Source organism: Silurus meridionalis, chromosome 4, assembly GCF_014805685.1.
Source record: "Silurus meridionalis isolate SWU-2019-XX chromosome 4, ASM1480568v1, whole genome shotgun sequence".
In the NCBI taxonomy this organism is placed as follows: domain Eukaryota; kingdom Metazoa; phylum Chordata; class Actinopteri; order Siluriformes; family Siluridae; genus Silurus; species Silurus meridionalis.
The window spans coordinates 35460463-35482582 of record NC_060887.1 but is presented as its reverse complement, the minus strand read 5'-3'; the positions used below and the strand labels follow the sequence as shown (position 1 = coordinate 35482582).

Genomic DNA, 22120 nt, shown 5'->3' with positions numbered 1-22120 from the left:
ACCACTCCAGCACATCTCTCAAACACACCACTCCAACACATCTCTCAAACACACCACTCCAACACATCCCTCCAAACACACCACTCCAACACATCTCCAAACACACCACTCCAGCACATCTTTCCAAACACACCACTCCAACACATCTCTAAACACACCACTCCAACACATCCCTCCAAACACACCACTCCAGCACATCTCCAAACACACCACCCCAACACATCTTTCCAAACATACCACTCCAACACATCTCTCCAAACACACCACTCTAACACATCTCTCCAAACACACCACTCCAGCACATCTCTCCAAACACACCACTCCAACACATCTCCAAACACACCACTCCAACACATCTTTCCAAACACACCACTCCAACACATCTCTCCAAACACACCACTCCAACACATCTCCAAACACACCACTCCAACACATCTCCAAACACACCACTCCAACACATCTCTCCAAACACACCACTCCAGCACATCTCTCCAAACACACCACTCCAACACATCTCTCCAAACACACCACTCCAACACATCTCTCCAAACACACCACTCCAGCACATCTCTCCAAACACACCACTCCAACACATCTCTCCAAACACACCACTCCAGCACATCTCTCCAAACACACCACTCCAGCACATCTCTCCAAACACACCACTCCAACATGTCTCTCCAAACATACCACTCCAGCACGTCTCTCCAAACACACCACTCCAACACATTCAAGCATTTAGTTAGCCTGAGATAGGGGCGGAGTCATGCTGGAAATAGACCACACCCATCTGTCCATAAATGCATCATTAATTGCATAAAGCAGTGTAACTCTCCGGATGACAGAAATCTATACAGTGTTTTTCTAAATAATACAAGGCTCTGTGTGATAGTTGGGCCACAATTCTGTAGTAAATAGTATGATTATTAAAGGCAGGAATGCAGGAACGTCCTTCCTTATGTTATTACTTAGTTGTTAATCTTAAATCATTATTTAGAAATTTTAAATATATTGTGTATATATATTTATATATATTATGAATTAATTGAAACTGGTTTAGTTTGTTTATTTATTTTAGTTGCATTGGAATAAATGCATGAATCTGTTCATTTATTCATATCTTCCACTTTTGTCAGCTGCTTTTCCTGTCAGTTAATTGACACCTTCTGACCAATCAAGTTTGAGAATTCAGCAGTGTTTTATGACAAATAAAAATGTATGTATTTCACACCCTCGGGCTCTGAAAAGTTAAAAGAATTGAATTCCAAGCTTCCAGAAAAGTTGTATTAATTTTCTAAGATGTCTCATTGCAGAAAGAATCAGCTAGATATGATATGAAATGGCGGCAGCCTTGACTAATGATCAGGGGGGGTAAGAGGGGGGGCAAGTATGGCACAGAACTGCACTAGGCTGGTTGCTGCCATGGCAACAGCACGCTTGCACACTCTGTGCAGACCCCTACCCTAAAATTAGTGCTAGGGTACGGCGCCTCCGATGCACAATCCGCTCTGGCTTCTCTTTTATTTTATTTATTTATTTAATTCCAGCAGGCCACCCCTACTGGGCAGGTGACTTTCTCTTTCTGCCTCCTCCACCATCATCACCACCACCGAGCATAGCCAACAAAACATATCTGAGAGAACCATCTCTGCCAGCTGGATAAGCCTTTCCTCAGCCTGACTCACACAAGCGCTCCTGGTTTCCGTTTGAAAATCAGTAGGCATGGAAAACAGGAGGGGACATGACCATAATCCGACTTGTATGAGACGCTCGCTGTGCTCTGTTGATTCGCTTTCTTTCTTTTTTTTTCCCTTTACCATTTATTTCCAATCCAAAATCTGCTGGACACAGACTTCCACCTTTTATCATGCGATGCCAGTATTGGAAGAAAAAAAAAAAAAAAACATTACCAGAATCCTCAAAGCTGATATGGCGATCCCAATTTTAGCTGTAAGTGAGTCGGCCATTTTGGATCTAGTTCATACGCCATGTTCCTTTAAACGAAAGCCGGTAATTCTGCGATCGCCGGGGGGAGGAAAACAAAAAAATTGCGTGCAAATTGTTTGTTATCGTTTCGCAGCTCAGAGCGTGCTTCAAGCATTCAGCAAATCTCACCAGGTGCGCTGCACTGCAAATTACCCGATCGACAGGGAAGCGAATACGGCGTCCCGATGATCGTGGGGGCTGCGTGGTACATCGTTTGGAAAATGACCTATTATTTTTGTGACCATTAAAAATAATTTACTGACTTTCAAAATCCTGATTTCCCTCAAGAAACATTTAAAAGAGAACATTTTCCAGCTGAGCGGTGTGTGATGTTGACGATGATGTCTTATGTCAAATAAAAACGAAGCCGCTTGTTCATTAATTCACTTTTAAGGTTGATTTTTAATTTTTTTCGGTCAAAAGTTTTCGAATTCCATTTGCTAAAAGCGAGAAGCGCTAGCGTGGTGCTCTCAACGTTTTGGAAAGAATGACACAAATCAGAATAAGCGTTTGTCTATTTCTCTTATGGATATAAATGTAGATACGTGTACGAGTCTTCCCTGAAGGAGAAATGCGAGCTTTATGAAAGTCGAAAAGCGACAATGCATAACAGATAGCGAATAAATGAAACGCGTTTTCTAAGTACAACATGATGCATAGCTCATATAAATGATGTTGTTTTGCAGTCAGCTCTACAGCCTCTCTTTATCAAAACCTACGTGCTAGTTGCGAAAGTGATGTTTCACTTCTGATTGAATTCCGCTCAGCGTGCGAGACGATCGATCATTAGCAACAACGATGATTTACGTGCCAAGGACATCGGATGCGTTTCATGATAAATATCCCAAATGTTATCATTCCATTTGTTGAATGCTAAATGTGGGGGGGGAATTTGTTATGGCTTACTATAGACTTTGGGCTTTTATCTTGAGCGTAAATGAAAGTAAATGTATAATGTGGATAATTAAGCAGTGTAAAGTGAAACTCTTAATGAGCACGCTCTGTGTGAGGATGAATTAGCTGAGTTTACAAACTTTGTTTCCATACATCAGTGAATAATTTGCAATTGACGCAACGTGGATTAGACTTCACGTACACAGTATTAACGCTGCTCTAAGCATTACCGGATTCCCCGTCTTCATGCTGCCAGGAGCTTCAGCGTTGTGTTCCAGTTAGCTAGTTAATTTGGTAGCGCATTTTCTTGGCTCTGTGTTTGTTTTGATGGGTTTTTTTTTTTTGGCCGTACCCCCTGCCAGACAGTTTTAACAGAGCTTTCACAGTCAGGTATCTGACACAATGGAATGGATTCTGGAAAATTAGCACCTGTAAACACATTTTGGCAAGTTTACTCGAATCCTTCAATTTCCTCTCAAAACAAAGACAAAAATCCATAAGCTGTGTTTATTATAGGTGCTCATTTAACAGCAGGTTTCGGTGAAGCGTACGAGCTCCGGTGTGTGTGATGCAGGAGTCAGGTGTGGTGTGATTCGCAGTGCTTGCAGTATATAAGAGCGATCTTATATAATAATAATAATAATAATAATAATAATAATAATAATAATCATAATCATAATCATAATAATAATCATAATAATAAAAATAATAATAAAAATAATAATAAAATAAACATTGTTGTGTTTGTTTATTTATTTGTTTGTTTGTTTTTTGTTTGTTTGATTGATTCTTTTTAACTATTGAATTAAAATATTGACTTTTTAAACCCAGAAATATCCATATAAATACATCAATAAATAAACATTCTAGTATTCGATCAAATGACAAAAAGAAAATCAGTAAAAAACAAACAAAAAAAAACAAGCAAGCAAACAGACAAACAAGTAGGTAAACAGGGAAAACAAATAAATAAATATGGCCCTTAAATAAATCATTAATTGCCCAAAATTATTATCTATTTACTTTCCTATTTCGTCATTATGGTTACAGCAGGTCTTTATGCTTGTTATGCTTGTTACAACTCAAACACACACACACACACACACACACACACACACACGGAGACAACTACTAAAGTCATTCTGTAGACAGTTAACAAGACAAACACCAAACACAGGGCCCAAATCCCTCTACACATTCCATGGTCACAATGGGACTGGATGGGGGGTGTGAAGGGAAATACATAATGATAAGTTGCTTTGTCCTCTCTTCCTACACACACACACACACACTCACACACACACACACACACACACACACACACACACACACACACACACACACACAATCTTTACTCTGTCCCACTCCCTCAGTGGGTTCCAGACTGAAATTATAATGAGAGAGATTATCACACTAACACCCCCACTACACACACACACACACACACACACACACAAACTGAGAGAGCTTCCCCAGTTGCACAATGTCACAGGGTTGGGCCGTTTGTGGAGGACAGGAAGCAAAGTGCCGATGAGGAACACACTGATGTTAATTAACAGACTCTGACACAGATGCCATGCTTGTACTAGCACAAGAGGTGGTCCGGCACATTATTAAATTTTAGCTTATTTCCTCTTTATTTTCACTCACCCCTCCCTCTTTTTCTCTTTTCTTTTTTTTTTTTTCCAGCCTACGCTTGACTCTCTTTTTAATCTTCTTGACACACTGTCCTCGCTTTACAACAGCGATGCTGAAATTGAACTGGCTTTGGATGCAATTAAGCTTGTTGTAGTCGAAGGCTTTTGTGTAATTCTCTGTAAACTGTTCTTTTTTTTTTAATCGCCTCCACCATAAAGAACCCATACGACATTTGCATTATCACCTTCATTTGTTCCAATCTGTTTAAATCCGTGATCCTGAAAATATTGTGACATAAAAGCTAACTGCTAGGCCACATATGGCGAGCTCTCGAGCTACGGCTTCCCCGCGAGATGTTCGCACAGTCGGCACGCGGAGACTTCTGGAGACGTGCAAGTGGCGTGAACGACAGAAAGGAGAAAGAGGAGAAAGTTCAGCTGTCTATCCATCAAAAGGTGATGAAATAAAAGGCTTTCTTTTTTTCTTTTTTTTTGACAGCTTGCTATTACAACATTGTTTGTAATTAAGCCCAACCTTGGTTACACCATAGCAGTGTGAGCAGGGCGATGACACGTGTTCAAGCCGTATCTCCTGCATCCAGCTAATCAGCGGACTATCGAACTGAAATAGACGTGTGACTCACCACGCCGTCTGTAAACGTGTTGATAAGCGGCACATTTTGCGATGTGGGAATTCGTAGGAGGGAAATTCAAAATATGACAGCTAGCATGCCGAACAAAGAGCTTGACGTGAAGGGTCACGTTGTACTGCTCTTCCCTCTGTCGCTCATGTGAATGGTGTCAGATCTAACAAAACATCTTCAGGGTTTGTTTACATACACTTCGTTTCACACCCGGGTTCTGTGACGTCAGTCACGCTAGTGTGGCGCGAAATTTCCTCACTGAAAAATGCAAAAAAATTCACAAAAAAACTACTTTTCATACATATTTAACATTTTCTTTACTGCAGTGTGACCCAGAATGAATCTATCCATGCCAAGAACTTTTACGTCCCTCAATATCTTATTCACAACATCGTGATGCTTGTGGCAAATTAAGGTTTTGATTTTAGTGACAGAAAAATCAAACACCTCAAACCATGATTTCATAACCAATATATTATCTCAAAGTAAAAAAAATACTATCTCATAGTCATTAAATATTACATCATAGCCAGAAAACATATATCTCATTCACATTTATTATCTCAGTTTTATCCCATGGCATAAATCTCATACTCTTAATATATTATCTCATATCCCCCATGTATTATCTCATATTTTAAATACATTATCTCATGGAATAATTACTGCTTTTTTTTTGGTCTTGATACCTTACTTGATACATGTGACAGATTCAATACCTAATCTCAATATATTATCTCATAGTAAAACTATATTTTTTATAGTTTTAATATATTATCTCATAATCTCCATGTATTATCTCACATTTTATATACATGGTTAAATACTGTATCTTTTCTTACAGTTTCAATGTATTATCTCCTGGACTTAATTATTTATATCATAATATGTTTTAAAATATTATCTCATATCCCATGGCATAAATCTCATACTCTTAATATATTATCTCATATCCTCCATCTATTATCTCATATTTTATATAGATTATCTCATGGATTAAATACTGCATCATTTTTTTATGGTCTTGATACCCCATGTCACAGATTCAATACCTAATCTCAATATAGTATCTCATAGTAAAACTATATTTTTTATAGTGTTGAAATATTATCTCATAATCTCCATGCATTATCTCAGATTTTATATACATGGTTTAAATACTGTATCTTTTCTTACAGTTTCAATGTATTATCTCCTGGACTTAATTATTCATATTATAATATGTCTTGAAATATTATCTCATATTTAATGGCATAAATATAATACTCTTGATATATTATCTCATATCCTCCATCTATTATCTCATGTTTTATATACATTATCTCATGGCTTAAATAATGCATAATTTTTTTATGGTCTTGATACCTTACTTAATACATGTAACAGATTCAATACCTAATCTCAATATAGTATCTCATAGTAAAACTATATTTTTTATAGTGTTGAAATATTATCTCCATGTATTATCTCACATTTTATATACATGGTTTAAATACTGTATCTTTTCTTACAGTTTCAATGTATTATCTCCTGGACTTAATTATTTATATCATAATATGTCTTAAAATATTATCTCATATCTCATGGCCTCTTTATATCATCACATATTCCATACACATCTATATACTCGGCTTTAAAAACGCATCTTTTCTTATAGTTTTTACATTTTAACTCTTTTTATCGAAACCCATCTCAATACTTTATCTCATAACCTTTAAATATGATTTAACAGCTTAAATACTGTATATAATATTATAGTCTAAATTAAATTTCACGTTCTGAACATATGCACAGTGTTTAATCTCATAGTCTGAATGTATTATTCGAAGGCCTAAATTCTGTATACTATATTATAAACCCAATACACTGTCTACAGGCATTAATATATTATATTATATCAATATTTTATTTTTCACTGCATTATCTCATGTCTTAATAAATTATTTAATGGTGTCAGTATTTTGATAGCTTTGATATGATGTTTAATGACTAGAATGTATAGTTTCATAGTTTAAACTATTATCATATAAACATAAATACATTATATAATACATACATGTGCCACATTATAGTATTTATTATCTATACAATAATTATTATCTCATACTCAGGTCTAATATATAATAAGGTGTTCTGCTTTTCTTTTTGAATAAATCCAGAACTAAATGCTTTCCTTTGTCATCATTTGATTTCTCAGTTCATACAATCATTCGAACTATTTGACCATCATCATCATCATCTTCATCATCATCATTTTACACTGTATCATCAACAGATCAGTAGATGGCTAACCTCCAATCATTAATTATTGATCATTGACACCATAAATGTCCCTTCTTTCAATAAAGCAAAGTCCTTTTTGGTAATTATTCTGTATTCATAGTTTCGGTTTTCACAGTAAAAAACAAACAAACAAACAAACAAACAAACAAACAAACAAACAAACAAAAAGAACCTAAACATCTTGGTTAGAGGCAAATCACTGTAGAATGATAAAATCAATAATTTCCCAACTCATTCTTTCATTGAATAAAGGGGACAAAATATATAATGTAATTAAAATAAAATCAAACAAACGAAAAAATAAACAAACAATTATGAAAAGAAAAGAAGAAGAGTATAACAGACAGACAGACAGACAGACAGACAGACAGACAGACAGACAGACAGACAGACAGACAGACAGATAGATAGATAGATAGATAGATAGATAGATAGATAGATAGATAGATAGATAGATAGATAGATAGATTTTTCTTTGTGCTTGACTGAGGCACAAACATCCAAAACAAATATTTTGTACATATACTTTTGTTTTTAATATGTTCCTGGTTTCGGTTTAAGACTTTATGTAGGGGAACAAACACAGGAGACAAAAAAAATCTCCTAAATATGCAGAACCCAGTCCTAATTAGGCAACCCAGGCCTGTAAGGGCGCAGAGTAATGGGCTAATGAAAAGCCCAGGCAGGGTTAGCCTAGATTCTGGAGCACCGAAATGCCAATTAACTTGGAAAGGTAAATATGGCAGGTGTTCTCGGTGTAGTAGGTAGAGCAGTGAGAGTCAGGCTTAAGCAGTCACTCCAGTGCAGGAGGGGTGGGGCAGACAAGCGACATGGTGCCGCCCCCTGCTGGTAATCTCTTTTGATTTTCCCTCTATGTGGTCACTTAAAATCAGTCCCACCGAGCTCGGTGGTGCAGAGTCTCTCTCTCTCTCTCTCTCTCTCTCTCTCTCTCTCTCTCTCTTTTGCAGAGCGTGGATCTTTTATATTGTTCCTGCTGAATATTTAATATTCTTTATAGCACATATAGTCAATTACTAATACTACTGCTGCTGTAGAGAATTTATAATAATAATAATAATAATAATAATAATAATAATAATAATTTTAATAATAATAATAATTGTTTTTATTTGAAAAAAAAATCAGTTTATTTGTATTTCTTTATTTATTTGCTTATTTTTTAGATTAATAATAATAATTAATGATAACAAAAAAAACTAACTAGAATAAGAAGAATAAGAAGGATATTTTTTGAAGCATGCATTTTTTATTTCTTTTTTTACTTTTTGTTTTGTTTGGTGCTTCTGAGCTGTAGGCACTTTATTCTTCCTACTTGATTCCCTCACAATAGATCTTCAGGGGTTTCAATGTGGATTTCCTCCCGGTTTATTGATCTGACACTTACACTTCCTCAAATCCAGTGGTGGAAACATTAACACTATATAAAAACCTTACATTTAAGGGCTTTTAATTAATAAATGTGGATTTTTGGGGGGTATTAAATTTTTTTTTTTCTTCCTTTCTTCCAAAATGCGAAACGCCATGTATCTAATAAAAAGCAGTTGTTTTACATTCCATTCCCTCCATTCTGAGGTCTAACCCTGTCCTCTTTCTCTCCCTCTGCTCAGTCCAGGTGAGAGTGAATGAGCAATAAACTCTGTCTCCCTCATTAATGGTGTCTGTCCTTCGTTTTTTGGGTCCACGGGAGACTAAAGTCTAACAGAATTAGTATGCCAAAAGCCACCCCCTCTTGGGGCCTGTAATTTTCTTGCAAATGATTTCCGTTTTAAGGATGAAACAAACAAGCCAATGCCTTTTTTTTTGTTCATCCGACGCCAGGGGCAGGAGTACGCATGCGCACCAGCAGATGAAGAAGTTTGCCAGAATCAGCAGGTGGTACTAATAATAAATTGAACCATTAAAATAAGTTTTTTTATACATATAATATATATGTATATTTGTGTCTTTTAATATATAAATAAAATGTCATGCTGATGGAGATTTCTGTGGCCTTCAAACTGCGCAGTGGTTTTATTTAGTTGATGAATTTGGCAGAGAAGCCAAAGGAGCTCTGAGAGCTTTACTGCTGAAGATCTGCTCGGGCTCCGTCTTTAACTCAGGCATTTGATCCTCCAGAGATTTAGTTTATAAATTATATTCATCTAAACACAAAAGCCACTGAACATGTACTAATGTTTTAATTATTTATACACACACACACATATTTACACCTCAGGCATGAATTCTCTTTATTCTGTATATGTATATACAATAAAAATAAATAGAAGTGAGCCTGAGTTGTAGATGTGTGTGTGTGTGTGTGTGTAAAACAATACATTTATGAACACAGAATATATATGCAATTTTAATTCTATTTATTATACATTATATAGCGCTTTTAGGAAGCAAAGCAGTTTTACAGATAGAAATAGAAGAAAGAAGAGGAAGGAAGAAAAAATCTTAAGAGGAATCAAATTAAAATAATAAAAATAATAATAGTAATAATAATAATAATAATAATAATAATAATAATAATAAAAATAATAATAATAATAATAATAATAATAAAAATAATAATAATAATAATAAATATTATTATTTTTATTTTATTATTATTATTATTATTAATTATTATTATTATTATATATGTGAGGGTGAGAATTTTTTTTTTTCTAATCTCAAAGACTTTCTAGATAAATTAATGTTAACTAATAAAATAGAGTTAATTAATGAATGTTATAATCAATACTGTGGCTGAAGGCAATAATAATAATAATAATAATAATAATAATAATAATAATAATAATAATAGCAATAATCGTCGTAAATTAAATCTTTCAGTAAAAAAGAAAAAAGAAAAAGAGAATTTGCACATATGCATTTCTTTATTTCCTAAACCTTCACTCCTCTATTTTATTCCCCGCTGCACATTACCGCACATTAATAAGTGTAGAAGTTTAATTGCGCCGCTTTGCTGATCATAAACGTGGGTATAAATCACGGCTGTGTGTTACACTATTAGGCGTGTATTATAGATATATTTTTTTATGTTCCTATCGCGGTCTGCAGTCTCTCTCCATGATTCTCCATAACAATAAATCATGTTGGCTCCATCTTTCCCAGGAGTCCTGCGCTTATCAACCTTTTATTCCAAACCCCGAGAACAGTCTGATTTCACCCACAGGTTATAGACTCATTATTATTATTATTATTATTATTATTATTATTATTATTATTATTATTATTATTATCATCTAACGAAAATTGACTTATAATTGTTAAAATATCTGAAGCGCATCATCCAAAAAATATATATTTCTTTTCTTTTTTTTTTTTTTTTTTACATTTTAATCATAAAATAAATAAATAAATAAAACAAAGGAAATTTGCGCCCTTTGTGTTGGAATATCGGGCTGGAAAACAGTTTGGAAAAGAGCAACCACACCAGGCTGTGGGCTTCCAGGCAGCGTCCAGCTGGAGCTTTTCTCCAATTATCACTCCTGCATTTTTCTCAAACAAAAATAAAATGTGAGTTCAGTACAACTGCTGCTTTTAATCTTCCCTTCTTGTTGTTTTTTTTTTTTATGTTTCTAAATTGTTTCCAAATTTTGGTACGTGTGTGTGTGTGTGTGTGTGTGTGTGTGTGTGTGTGTGTGTGACCCGAATGTTTTATAGCCGTAAACATCAACGCACTTTGGCCATAAACATCGGATCTTTATGGAAACCTTGTGCACAGTTTTGAAATGAAGCTGTGGAAAATTTGAGACAGGATCATTCCCGACATGCCAGCTCTCCAAAGCGTGCAGACATGCAGGGTTCACACACGCTTTCTCTTCTCTCCGTGTGTGTGTGTGTGTGTGTGTGGAGGCCTAACCTGTACCTGTAGAAGGCAGAATTTCACATTCGCGTCACTCCACGTTTTTACCCATTGCACATGACTGCACGTCAAAAATACAAACAGCCGCACGTGCCAAGCACCTTGAGTTCAACTTTATTTTCGAATAAGACATTACATCACTTCCGGGTTTCTTGGCGTTCAGATCAGTGCTCTGGCAGAGAGAGGAGAGCGCGTGCCTGGGGTGGAAGAGATGAAGCTTTTCTTCCAGGTGAACCAAAATGCGCTTCAGGACTGTTGCAGGTAGTGGTGGAGGAAAGTGTGTGTGTGTGTGTGTGTGTGTGTGTGTGTGTGTGTGTGTGTGTGTGTGTGTAATAATAATAATAATAATAGAAAAAAATACAAATACATACATCTACTATAATAATAATAATAATAATAATAATAATAATATTATTATTATTATTATTATTAATATTATTAATATTAATATCAATCAGGATGAAGTTTTATTCAAAATTGGTTAATCGAATGATTGACAAATTATTTATTTATTTATTTGCTTGTTTGTTTCTTAGATTTTTTTTGTTTGTTTATCTAATTATTTATTTACCAAATACTGATCATTTCTTAATTTCGTAATTAATCAGTTTATTCATTCATTCATTCATTCGTTATTTTTATTTTTAATTAATTGATTGATTGGTCGATTTCTTTCTTTCTTTCTTTCTTTCTTTCTTTCTTTCTTTCTTTCTTTCTTTCTTTCTTTCTTTCTTTCTATTTTCCAAAACAATTTTTCCATTTTTCCTGGCTTATCCTTTCCTCCCGAGGATTTCAGCAAAACTTCAACATTTTTCACAAACTTTTTTTTTAATTATTATTAATTAATGCTTTACATTTTTGGTTGATGGCAAAACATCAGCGCAGCTCAGTAAATTGCTCTTTAATGAGATTTTGCTACAGGGGATAATCTGCTACTGACAGGAAAAAAAAAAAAAGATGTCTTGAAAACATCTGTAGACCTATGATTTCACTCTGAAGGATACCCCCCACCCATCACCCCCCACCCCCCATGTCTCAGAGAGAAAAATGGTCAGTATGCAGAAATAAACGCTCTGCCATTTGACCTAATGTATGTGACTTCACTTTAGGGAGAGTTCACTCTTCTCTCTTTTTTATATAGAAAAGCTAATGAGCTCCTTGGTGTTTCATCATTTCAATCATGAAGATCAGAAGCTGTACATGGCCTTCAGTCTATGTCTGATACTGTATGTGAAATATTGATTTGTTTATGGGTGCAGAGAAGCATTTGACCCCAGCAGTGTATGCGTCATTATCTTCAAATGTTCATGTGAAGTAACTGCACTTTTAATCCAGTAGAATTCAGATGTTTATTTTCTTATTATTATTATTATTGTTGTTGTTGTTGTTGTTATATAATCAATGAACACATGTTTTTCAGTCTGTGCTACTTTGGTTTTCCTGCAGATGAAGAGAATACCATAAGGCCTGCTTTCACTTTTTATGCACTTGATTTAGCAGACTACTACGCTTCGAGATTGATCACACTCCTCGTACATGAACACATCATCTTTCCATGTCGTCTTCTCCAAAACGTATTGGCCGTGTACAGATTTTTTTTAGATTTGCACTGTGGAGAAGGAATGTTCACCTGCATCCCTATCCTCCAAGTCCATGTACTTCCAGGATTCTGCAATGTAGATTACTTCCTCCAGGGAGTCTGGAGATTATCCCAGAAACTCATCCAGCTCAACAGACAGGTCTGGCTCACCTCCAGAAAAAATAGACCATATCATGCAGAGCTGCAGCCAAGCCAGAAAGCCCAAAATTATATCTGACACTTTGCATCATGTCAACTTTTATACTCTTTTATACTGCCAGTTTATCTTTTATTCCCAAGCCCTTTGCAGATTGTTTGTTTTTTTTTCCCCCAGCAGCCATGTTAAAGGCTGTTAATGTGTTAGTTTGTGTTGTACTGTATTTGTGCAACACAATTACTGTGTCCAGTGAAAGCTTTGCAGATGTGTCTTGCAAACTCTCACCTGCTGTTTGTACAAGCTGCATTCGTTTCCAGTGCACACTGCCCTAATTGTTTTGTGTGGGTTTTGCTCTGTGAAGCAGACACGGAGTCAGTAGCTGCCAGGATAATTACAGAGCAAGCGCTTTCAATGAAAGGAAAAGAAGCACTTAGTAATCCATGGGTCTGGTGTAAAACAGAATCTGACGTCGTAGTGTACAGCAAAATGTATTATTCCGACCTGATTTAAATGTAAAAGTACAAACAAGGACATGATGCTGCACTGGATACTTTATTTTATTCCGTCTGTATTTTTCCATTGGGTTCGTTTCCATTTTCTTTTAGAATTCATTCTTATCTTCCTGAATGACATGTCAAAACAGAATTGGTGATTGGATCCTGCACTGATGCCAGAGATTGCCTGCTGGCTCAGCGGGATCTTGGGTCTTCAGTGGTGCGAATGGGCACATCTTTGTCTGGCCTTGCCATTGCTTAGGCGCTCTTTTGGATGGGAACACATGTCACACCCAAAATCACCATGCCAAGCACCAGCATACAGGCTCTGGCTGACCGATGGCAAAGAGCAGAGTGCCCACTGTGAACCTGGTGGCCATCACCACCTCCACTTGACACAACGCTTGCCAGTTGTCAGAGATAGAGGGATCAAAATGGAGACCAAAATGTGCACCATGTTTTAAGACTCTTAATAGATATAAATGTATTTGGGAAAGTTCCAACCAAACGTATTTATAAACCTGAATACTTAGAAGGTATTATCTTTCTTTCTTTCTTTTAAAAAATTCTTTTAAAAAAATTTTTTCTAGCTGAATTTCCAATCAGCCAAATTTCAAACCATTCACAAAAACATTTACAGCATTTGGTAGATGCTCTTATTATGTTGAGGGTTGAGGGCCATGCTCAAGGGCCCAGCAGTGGCAGCTTGGTGGTGCTGAGATTTGAACTTGTGACCTTCTGATTACAAGTCCAGCATCGTAACCACTGAGCTCTCGCCTCCCAACAAAATCCAAAGCTAATATTAATTAAGAATTTTTTTTTAATTGAAAAAAAGACAAAGTCATTAATTTTTTTTAATGTTTAAAATGTTGTTGCTTTCTATGTGGAATAAAGCACTTAAGCATATTCTATTTCTGGACTTCAATCTGCTTTGGGTGGTATTTTCCAATAATGTGATCTGTGGAAATCCAAACATTGCATCATCTGCACTTTTTATAGCTGCTGTGTTTAAATACCGAAGGTGACCCTAAGCCAGTCCCCTAGAACAACTGAATTATCATTATCATCTTCTCCTGATTATCATTGTATCATTGAGACTTGCATTGTCTGTTGCTCAGAGCAATGCTAAGCCAAACGTAAAATCATACTCAGCACATGACTTAACACGGTGTAATGTAAAAAGTCTAAAAACAGACTCTTTATAACCCGACTGTGTTCAATGGCATGCATCTGCAACTGTCTGATAAGGACCGGCGGGATTTCTTCGCCTTCTCGCCTTCCCTCGTTGTGGCATTTTGAAGAGTGCGGCGAATCTCTGGGTGCCAAATTAAGCGGCGTGCTGATCCACGCTGGCTGCACGGGGTAACGAGCAGGCCCAGAGGATATTTGCAGGGTCACACAAAGGAGGTGCTGGGGAAGAGCTGAGGAAATCGGGGCTCCAGCAGGAAGCCTCGCCAAGTCGCTAAATTCTGCAGGCCATCCTCTGTGCTTGGAACGAGACCTCGTTGGTACAAGCCAAGTCTGCGCCTTGCTGTTGCTTCACTCCGACCGATGTCAAAGTGTGTTTAGGGTATGGGAGATTCAGTCATTTGAGAGAAAGAGATTAGGGATGGCTGAGGAACTGTGAAGGTTCTGGATTTCGACAGCATGAAGCGTCTGTCGAATCCTTTCAACCCGCGTCGTTTTCATCATGCTGTATGAGCGTTTACCACAAGAAAATGTGACAAACTATGTGCATTTTGTCCATTATCTCAACAAAGAGCCATTTCACAATGCCACCATGACACTGAATCGAATCCCACTGGTTTGTCAATGTGGGGTATAATGGAATTAATAACATCAACTGTGCATTGCCATGAGCCCTTGCAGTTTTTTTTTTTTTTTTTTTTTATCCCTGCCGCATATACTATGTGCTCACAGGGGATGATTTACTGTTGGCAAGAACCTAATGATGCTTCTCTGGTGTTGAACGTTGCATCTGTGAAGCTTCTCTAAAGCAATGATTGTTGCAGCATTATGAGTCTGGACTTATTGTGATTGTCTTTTCCTTTATTCTTTTAACAAATGGTGCTGTTGCCCCATACTTCCAATTTGGAATAAACACATCCTTCCTCTACAAATATTTGACACCTAAGTCATTTACGGAAGCTGTAATTAATGCAGTGTTTGGTTTACAGTCTATAAAGGCATATACATGCTATTGTTCCCTTTGTTTTGTCAAAGTAATTATGGGTTCAGCTATCTATGTACTTGATGAGTTTTTTCTCTCGGTGCTGCCTGATAAATAACAAAATAAGTCAAAGCCTGCTTTGTATGCTGTAATTAAAGTGAAAAATATAGCAATGCAAATCTTTAATTGGACTCCAAGAGAGAGATTCAGATTTTCTCTTTAATGATAAGAGATGACTGGGGACAGAAAAACAAAGTGCGTTAAAATGTGATGGTGGAAGTTCAATTAATCACAATACAGAAAACAAGCAATTTACCATACAGCGTTCTTTCTCATTCAGGGAATCTCGCAGCCCAGGTAATGTTCTTTTAATCATCTCAGTGCGACATTAGCCATCTTAAAAAACAACAGATGGATTAAAAAAAAAAGAAATATCATGCCCTTAGAGAGAGCGAGTGTAATGCTTAAACAAGTGCACTGAAGCAGTCAGGAATGAAAAGCCACAAAACTGTATCTCACTGTACAGTGAATTTCGATAGCAGTCCCAGCCTTGACTTAGAGTAAAGGCATGTGGGTTGGATTAAACAATGTGTATGTTGTTTTGTAAAAAAAAAAAAAATGCAGTACACGAAAACAAATGATTGAATGACCTCGCCAAACGTTTCCGTTTTTTTTCACGTGCACTTGCTCGTCTTGTGTCTCTTTTACCCTCTGCCAGAGATAAAAGTTCATTTGAAGTGTTGTCTTTCCACTCATTAAAGCTGAATTCCACACCATCTGTGAAGTGACACAAACACACCTGCTCCGCACCCTGCCGCCTCTAATGGCTTTTCACAATGTGCAGGCTAGCTCGTAGTGTCAACGGAGCTCCATCATACAGCCACTTCAGTCCATAATTAAACTTTTTCAGATAAACAATCCTTTCTTATTCTTAATAGAGAGTTAATAGCTGAAGTAATAGTATACCCGAGTTAAGTATGACGTGATGGCACAGCTGTGTAAAGAAGACCACTGGATAATGGTGGTGCATAATCTCTTAGAGATTAAACTCTTAAGACTGTATCTGAGGAAGACTGGATTTGATGAACTTGCTGGAACCCTGCGTTGCGCGCTGACAGCAGAGGAATCAGCGCTGGACGTCGGATGAAGGGATGTGCAGCAGACTTTTGCCCTTTGCCCGCATGATCTGTTCCCGAGTTGGGGGTGAGACAGCCGTACCCTGCTGGGGTCTTCTGAAACCAGAGACCCTTGAAGTGATCACAACCTTGCAGCTTTGCATAAAGTGCTGCATAAAGACGTTCGGGACAGTTTGGTCACTGCTTTTCTTGCTTGCTCCCTCCCTCTGGGCATGAACTCCTCCAGACCAGGGCTCAGACCACCCTGGGCTGGTCAGCAAACCCTGCTTACACCTGCCATAAAACTTGAAAGCCTTTGCTTTGAAGTGTTCAAAGCCTAGCTGACTGACCTTTGATGCAACTTTGGCCACAACACATGTTTAGCGCAGTGCGTATAAAGCAGCCCGCTCTGTCCAAAGACTGTTTGGCTACATGTGTGAGATGTAAGGGTCCATGCATGGCAGCCATGCATGGCCTTCATGCTGTTCCCAGCAGCGTGGGGGTGGGATGGGGGTCAGCACCAGGGAAAGAAAAAGGCCAACAGAGATTGATCTCGACCGAGTCCTTCATATGTTCTGCAGCAACCCATGGTGCCCTCAAAATTTAAACTACACTCATAGTCATCCAAATGCTTTCATTCTGTTTGGTTCTGTCCTCAAATGGAAAGTAACTAGTAGGGTTAAAACTTCTGTAGTAAGAATGCTATCATATAATACTAACTAAAGATCATCATGTGCTTCCTTTTATGGCATTAGTAATATTTTTTCCCATAAAATAGTTTTTGCTAAAAATTATTTAAAGTGGGAAAAAAAGAAAATTGTCACACTTTATTTTTCTTAGCTGCTTCAGTTGTTGACCTGCACAAGGCGATGGATATTAAAAATCCATAAGCTGTTCAAAACACCATTAGGCGTAATGAGGGTCATCGTGAAGTCTCGAAGATCTGGAACTGTTGACAATCTTCCAGAAATTCTACCACATAGTGAGGATGAAAACAAAGACGGAAACAAGAAACCAGAAAACTGGATCTTACTGTACTTGAGCTCCTCAGTGATATACATCAGCTCTACATGACCTCTATAGAGCAACCTTTTTGCAGGAAGCTTTCTTTAGAGAAAGCCACAAAATGCATCATTGGAACTATAAATTGAATCATGTATTATGATCATATGAGACCGTTGTTTCACTTTATTTCGTTGTACCTTTTATATTTGACAAAAAAAAAATCAACTACGAAAGGAAGAACTCACAGCAAATAAATATGAAGCAGTATATTAATAGATTTTGTGGTTACTCCTGTGGGCACATGTCAAGACTGGAGTCATCATGAATTTAGTAGCAGGATGTTTTTTTTTATTGGTTGCCAGCATCAAGCGGTTAAACCCTGCTTTGGGCTGTGCTTCACTGGCTTGTGGAATAGCAGGACAAACCAAAAACAGTAAAATATATAAGACATCCAATATATTTTACATTAAATTAAGTGTGGTATTCCAAGATATGACTAAAATGTTTTTGTTTTTTTGTTATTCTCTCCAATGGATTAGATTAGATTAGATTAGATTAGATTAGATTAGATTCAACTCTATTGTCATTACACATGTACAAGTACAAGGCAATGAAATGCAGTTTAGGTCTAACCAGAAGTGCAATAGCAGCAATATATAGGATATACAATATATAGGATATATCAGGATATACAGTGTTTACATGAGTTACATAAATTTAATTAAATAAAATGGTATTATAGGAAATAAAACGGTAATATAGGATTGGGAAGGATAGATTCAACTTTTTCAGTGCCATTGGTTGCCTTGTCCATTTTCAGAGTATAAGTACAAAAACAATGTAATGAAATGAAATTGCAAATAATGGGTAGCTCAGATGTTGAACTTCTGATCAGAAGGTTATGAATTCAAACCCCAGCACCACTAATCTGCCCCTGATAGGCCCTTGTGCAAGGCACTTAACCCCTTAACTCCTCAGTCATAGAAATGATATAATTGTCATATTCTATAAGTCACTCTGGATAAGGGTATCTCCCAAAATGCTTTAAATCTGAATATATTCACAGAGATCCTGTTTCATTAGTAATGTAGGCCTCGGAAACTCTCAACCCGCTAGGCCAAGAAAATTCATCACATTCTCCAGAAGCATTGTCTGTTTGTTTATACAGATTTGGTATACAGGGCTTGACCAAAAAAACACAAGAATTTACTTAAATGATCTTCTATTAATGAAGAAAAGAAATGTTCCATGCCACCTCTTCCTCACTGAACAGTAAAGCATTATTTGTGAGCCCGGCTTGACTATTTTATATGAGGCATTATATCTCAGTGTAAATACCTTGGGCTGTAACGGCGTAAGGCCCGTAATGCTGCGAGTGCTGATCATTGGTCTGTAAATGTCAAACAGGCGATGTTGATATACTGCCCACCTCGGGGTGCTTTCTCCTACTGCTGCAGTGACGGCGCTCGAGTGACATAATCTCAACATGAGCCATGCTATAAAGACTGTGCGGTTATATAACACAACATTCCCTGTAGCACACATGCTCTCTCGCTTTCTACCTCACTCTCTATCTGTTAACTTTATAGGCCGCTTGCTTGACAGTGCTGTACATATGCTGCCTTATATAAAACGAACACCACTAGTATTTAGAATGTAACTGTAAAAAAAAGCGCACATCGCCTTAACGGGCATTTTTTTTTTCTTTTGTTTCTCTCCGTTTTTTTTTTCTCTCAGACATTATTTGGTTATTAGACAGTTTTCTTGAAAGTAACTTTAGATTGAGGGTAACTTCAGCCTAATGGATTTGCCAAGTGCTTTGAGCCAACATTTATATCTCACGTTGATTACAGCACATACCGCTATAGGCCCATCTTAAAATACTGTTTAGGAAAATGATCATTTAACTACCCCACAATTCTCAGCAGAAATAAAGTGTCAAGTTGAAAAGACATTGTTTATACTGTACATGTTTAAAATGTGATTCCTAGACCTCTTCTCGAGGTTTCTTCCTCATGCCGTCTCAGTTTTTCCAGGCCACAGTTGCCACTGGCTCAATCATCAGGGATTAATTATAAGGACAAACGTACAGCTACTAAACTTTGTTTATACAATTGTATAACCTATTTATCTTTGGAGACAATGTCCATTGTTTAAAGCGCTATACAAATAAAAAATGAATCGATTTGAATAGATTGGATCTCGGGTTTGTGACTGTAATTGATTGAATGCTTGGTACTGCATTTAGGTATGTAGATTCCACAGGAGCTGGAAGCACGGCTGAGACAAATGTTGCCTAGAAGTATGCGACGAGTCTCTATTGCAAAATTTGACCTTCAAAATGCACAGTCGGCAAAGCTTCCCTGCATGTGGAAATTCACTCCCATTTATCTGTGTGAATGACTCGACTTCCATAAGGCACAGCTCTTACAGTTAAGCTTAACACTCTCTGAGAGAACGAATTACTGAATATATCTTGCACTTTGCTCCGTAAAAAATAGTAGAAAATGTACGTTCTTCAGCAATGAGTAGCACAGTTAATTAGCAGCAATGTGACAGTAGTATTGTCACATGCCTCCCAGTGTAAAATACAAACCAGGCAGTCTGGCAGAGGTGACCCCAGGGTGTCCAGAGAGTTGACGATTTGAAAATCCGACTGGGCATGAACGGAATATCAGTAGTGGAACGGTTTGGGTGCGAGGCAGTCTGGTATGGCTGTCAACGCCTACATGTCTGGAGACATGACGACCCCTTTCCGCTGTGACGAGCGTAAATCAAGCGGTCGTTCTGAAACAACAGTGTCGTGTAGTTTCCCTGTCGTGTGTGGACCCTCGCTCTCTGCATGAGGCTCCATTCCAGGCTTGACAGGAGTAAGGCCCCTGCCTGAAGGGTGCCATACGGAACCAGGCTTCACACATCACCAGCACTAGTGGAAATCCTGAAACACACACACACACACACACACACACACACACACACACACACACACACCTGCATTCAGCTGTAGTTGCCATTCCAAGTGGTTGTATGGCTGACACTCGTATAATGGATGCTTAGCTCCAGTTGCCCTTGTTTAACCTTTACATTTACATTTGAACATATATATTATATGACATATCTATACTGTATATTATTCAATATGTGCTCTACATGTAAATGTATGCTAATTTATTTATTTTTTGCAATTTTCCCATTCATATAAAATAAAACTAAATATCCCGATATAAAAACAGAATTTGTATTTCGCATGCAGTGTGTGATTGTGTTTAAGTCTTAAAACTGAACATATTTGTTTCTTTCTGGTGCCGGGATTAGCCTCTCGGACTCAGCTCATTCGAAGCTTTTGTGCTTGTGTTTGTTTAGGTTTGAAGGTGAGAACTTACACAGGTTTCTTAAGTGAAATGAAACGTTTTGGCACCTCATCAAGGACCAACTTCAGTGTTTAATGTGGTGCTTTAAAGGGAGTTAATGATCTGCACTCACTGCTTCCCAACAAGTCTTTTAAACATGATGAAGAGAAACTGCAGCCTGTTCCTGATAGATAGATAGATAGATAGATAGATAGATAGATAGATAGATAGATAGATAGATAGATAGATAGATAGATAGATAGATAGATAGATAGATAGATAGATAGATAGATAGACAGACAAACACACACACATAATTTACATTATAATTATATCACATATAATAATTAAAGGTTTTATACAATAAATCTGTTAACTACATGTTTGTTTGTTTTTTGCTATTATAAATAAGCAAAATTATTTTGGTAGCATTTGCACATTTCATTCTCACAAAAATACATCCCTATGATAATTAATTAAGTCAGGGCAAAAAAAAAAACATTGAAATAAATAGTATTTATAGTTTGATTTCACTTCAAATGTAATCATTTAGTTTGATTGACGATATAAAATGATGTTCCTATTACGTTCGCATTGTTTTGTTTGTTTATTTGTTTGTTTATTTTGTCTTTGTTGCTTAGAAACACTATTCGTTCAGCAACATTACCACATTGTCTTTAGAACACAAATGAACACTGCACGATTTAATTCCGCGTTAAAACACCGCGAGTGCGTCAGAGTGCGCGCGCGCGTGTGTGTGTGTGTGTGTGTGTGCGTGTACTTGTAAGGCACTGAGGCTGGATTCATGCACTCTCTGGCCGTGTTCTGGGGCACTGAGCTGGTTAAACAGGGCAGGAGGGCAGACTCGGGTCACTGTGTAACACTACAATGGAGGCAGGACAGCTGTTGTGTCCCGACAAAAAGCGCCG

At 37.1% G+C, this 22120-nt stretch overlaps 1 long non-coding RNA gene across 3 annotated transcripts in view; it reads left to right on the top strand.

Moving 5' to 3' along the window:
• Positions 1–11270: 11270 nt before the first annotated feature.
• LOC124383952 overlaps positions 11271–22120 on the top strand; it is a 16950-nt gene continuing 6100 nt past the window's right edge. Inside the window, exons 1-2 of one of the 3 annotated variants that reach the window (XR_006925309.1) lie at positions 11271–11582; positions 13663–14457. This is a non-coding gene — a long non-coding RNA (uncharacterized LOC124383952). Of the gene's footprint in view, positions 11583–12767; positions 14458–22120 lie in introns of those variants that run through there. The other 2 variants (XR_006925311.1, XR_006925310.1) reach the window with 2 other exon arrangements.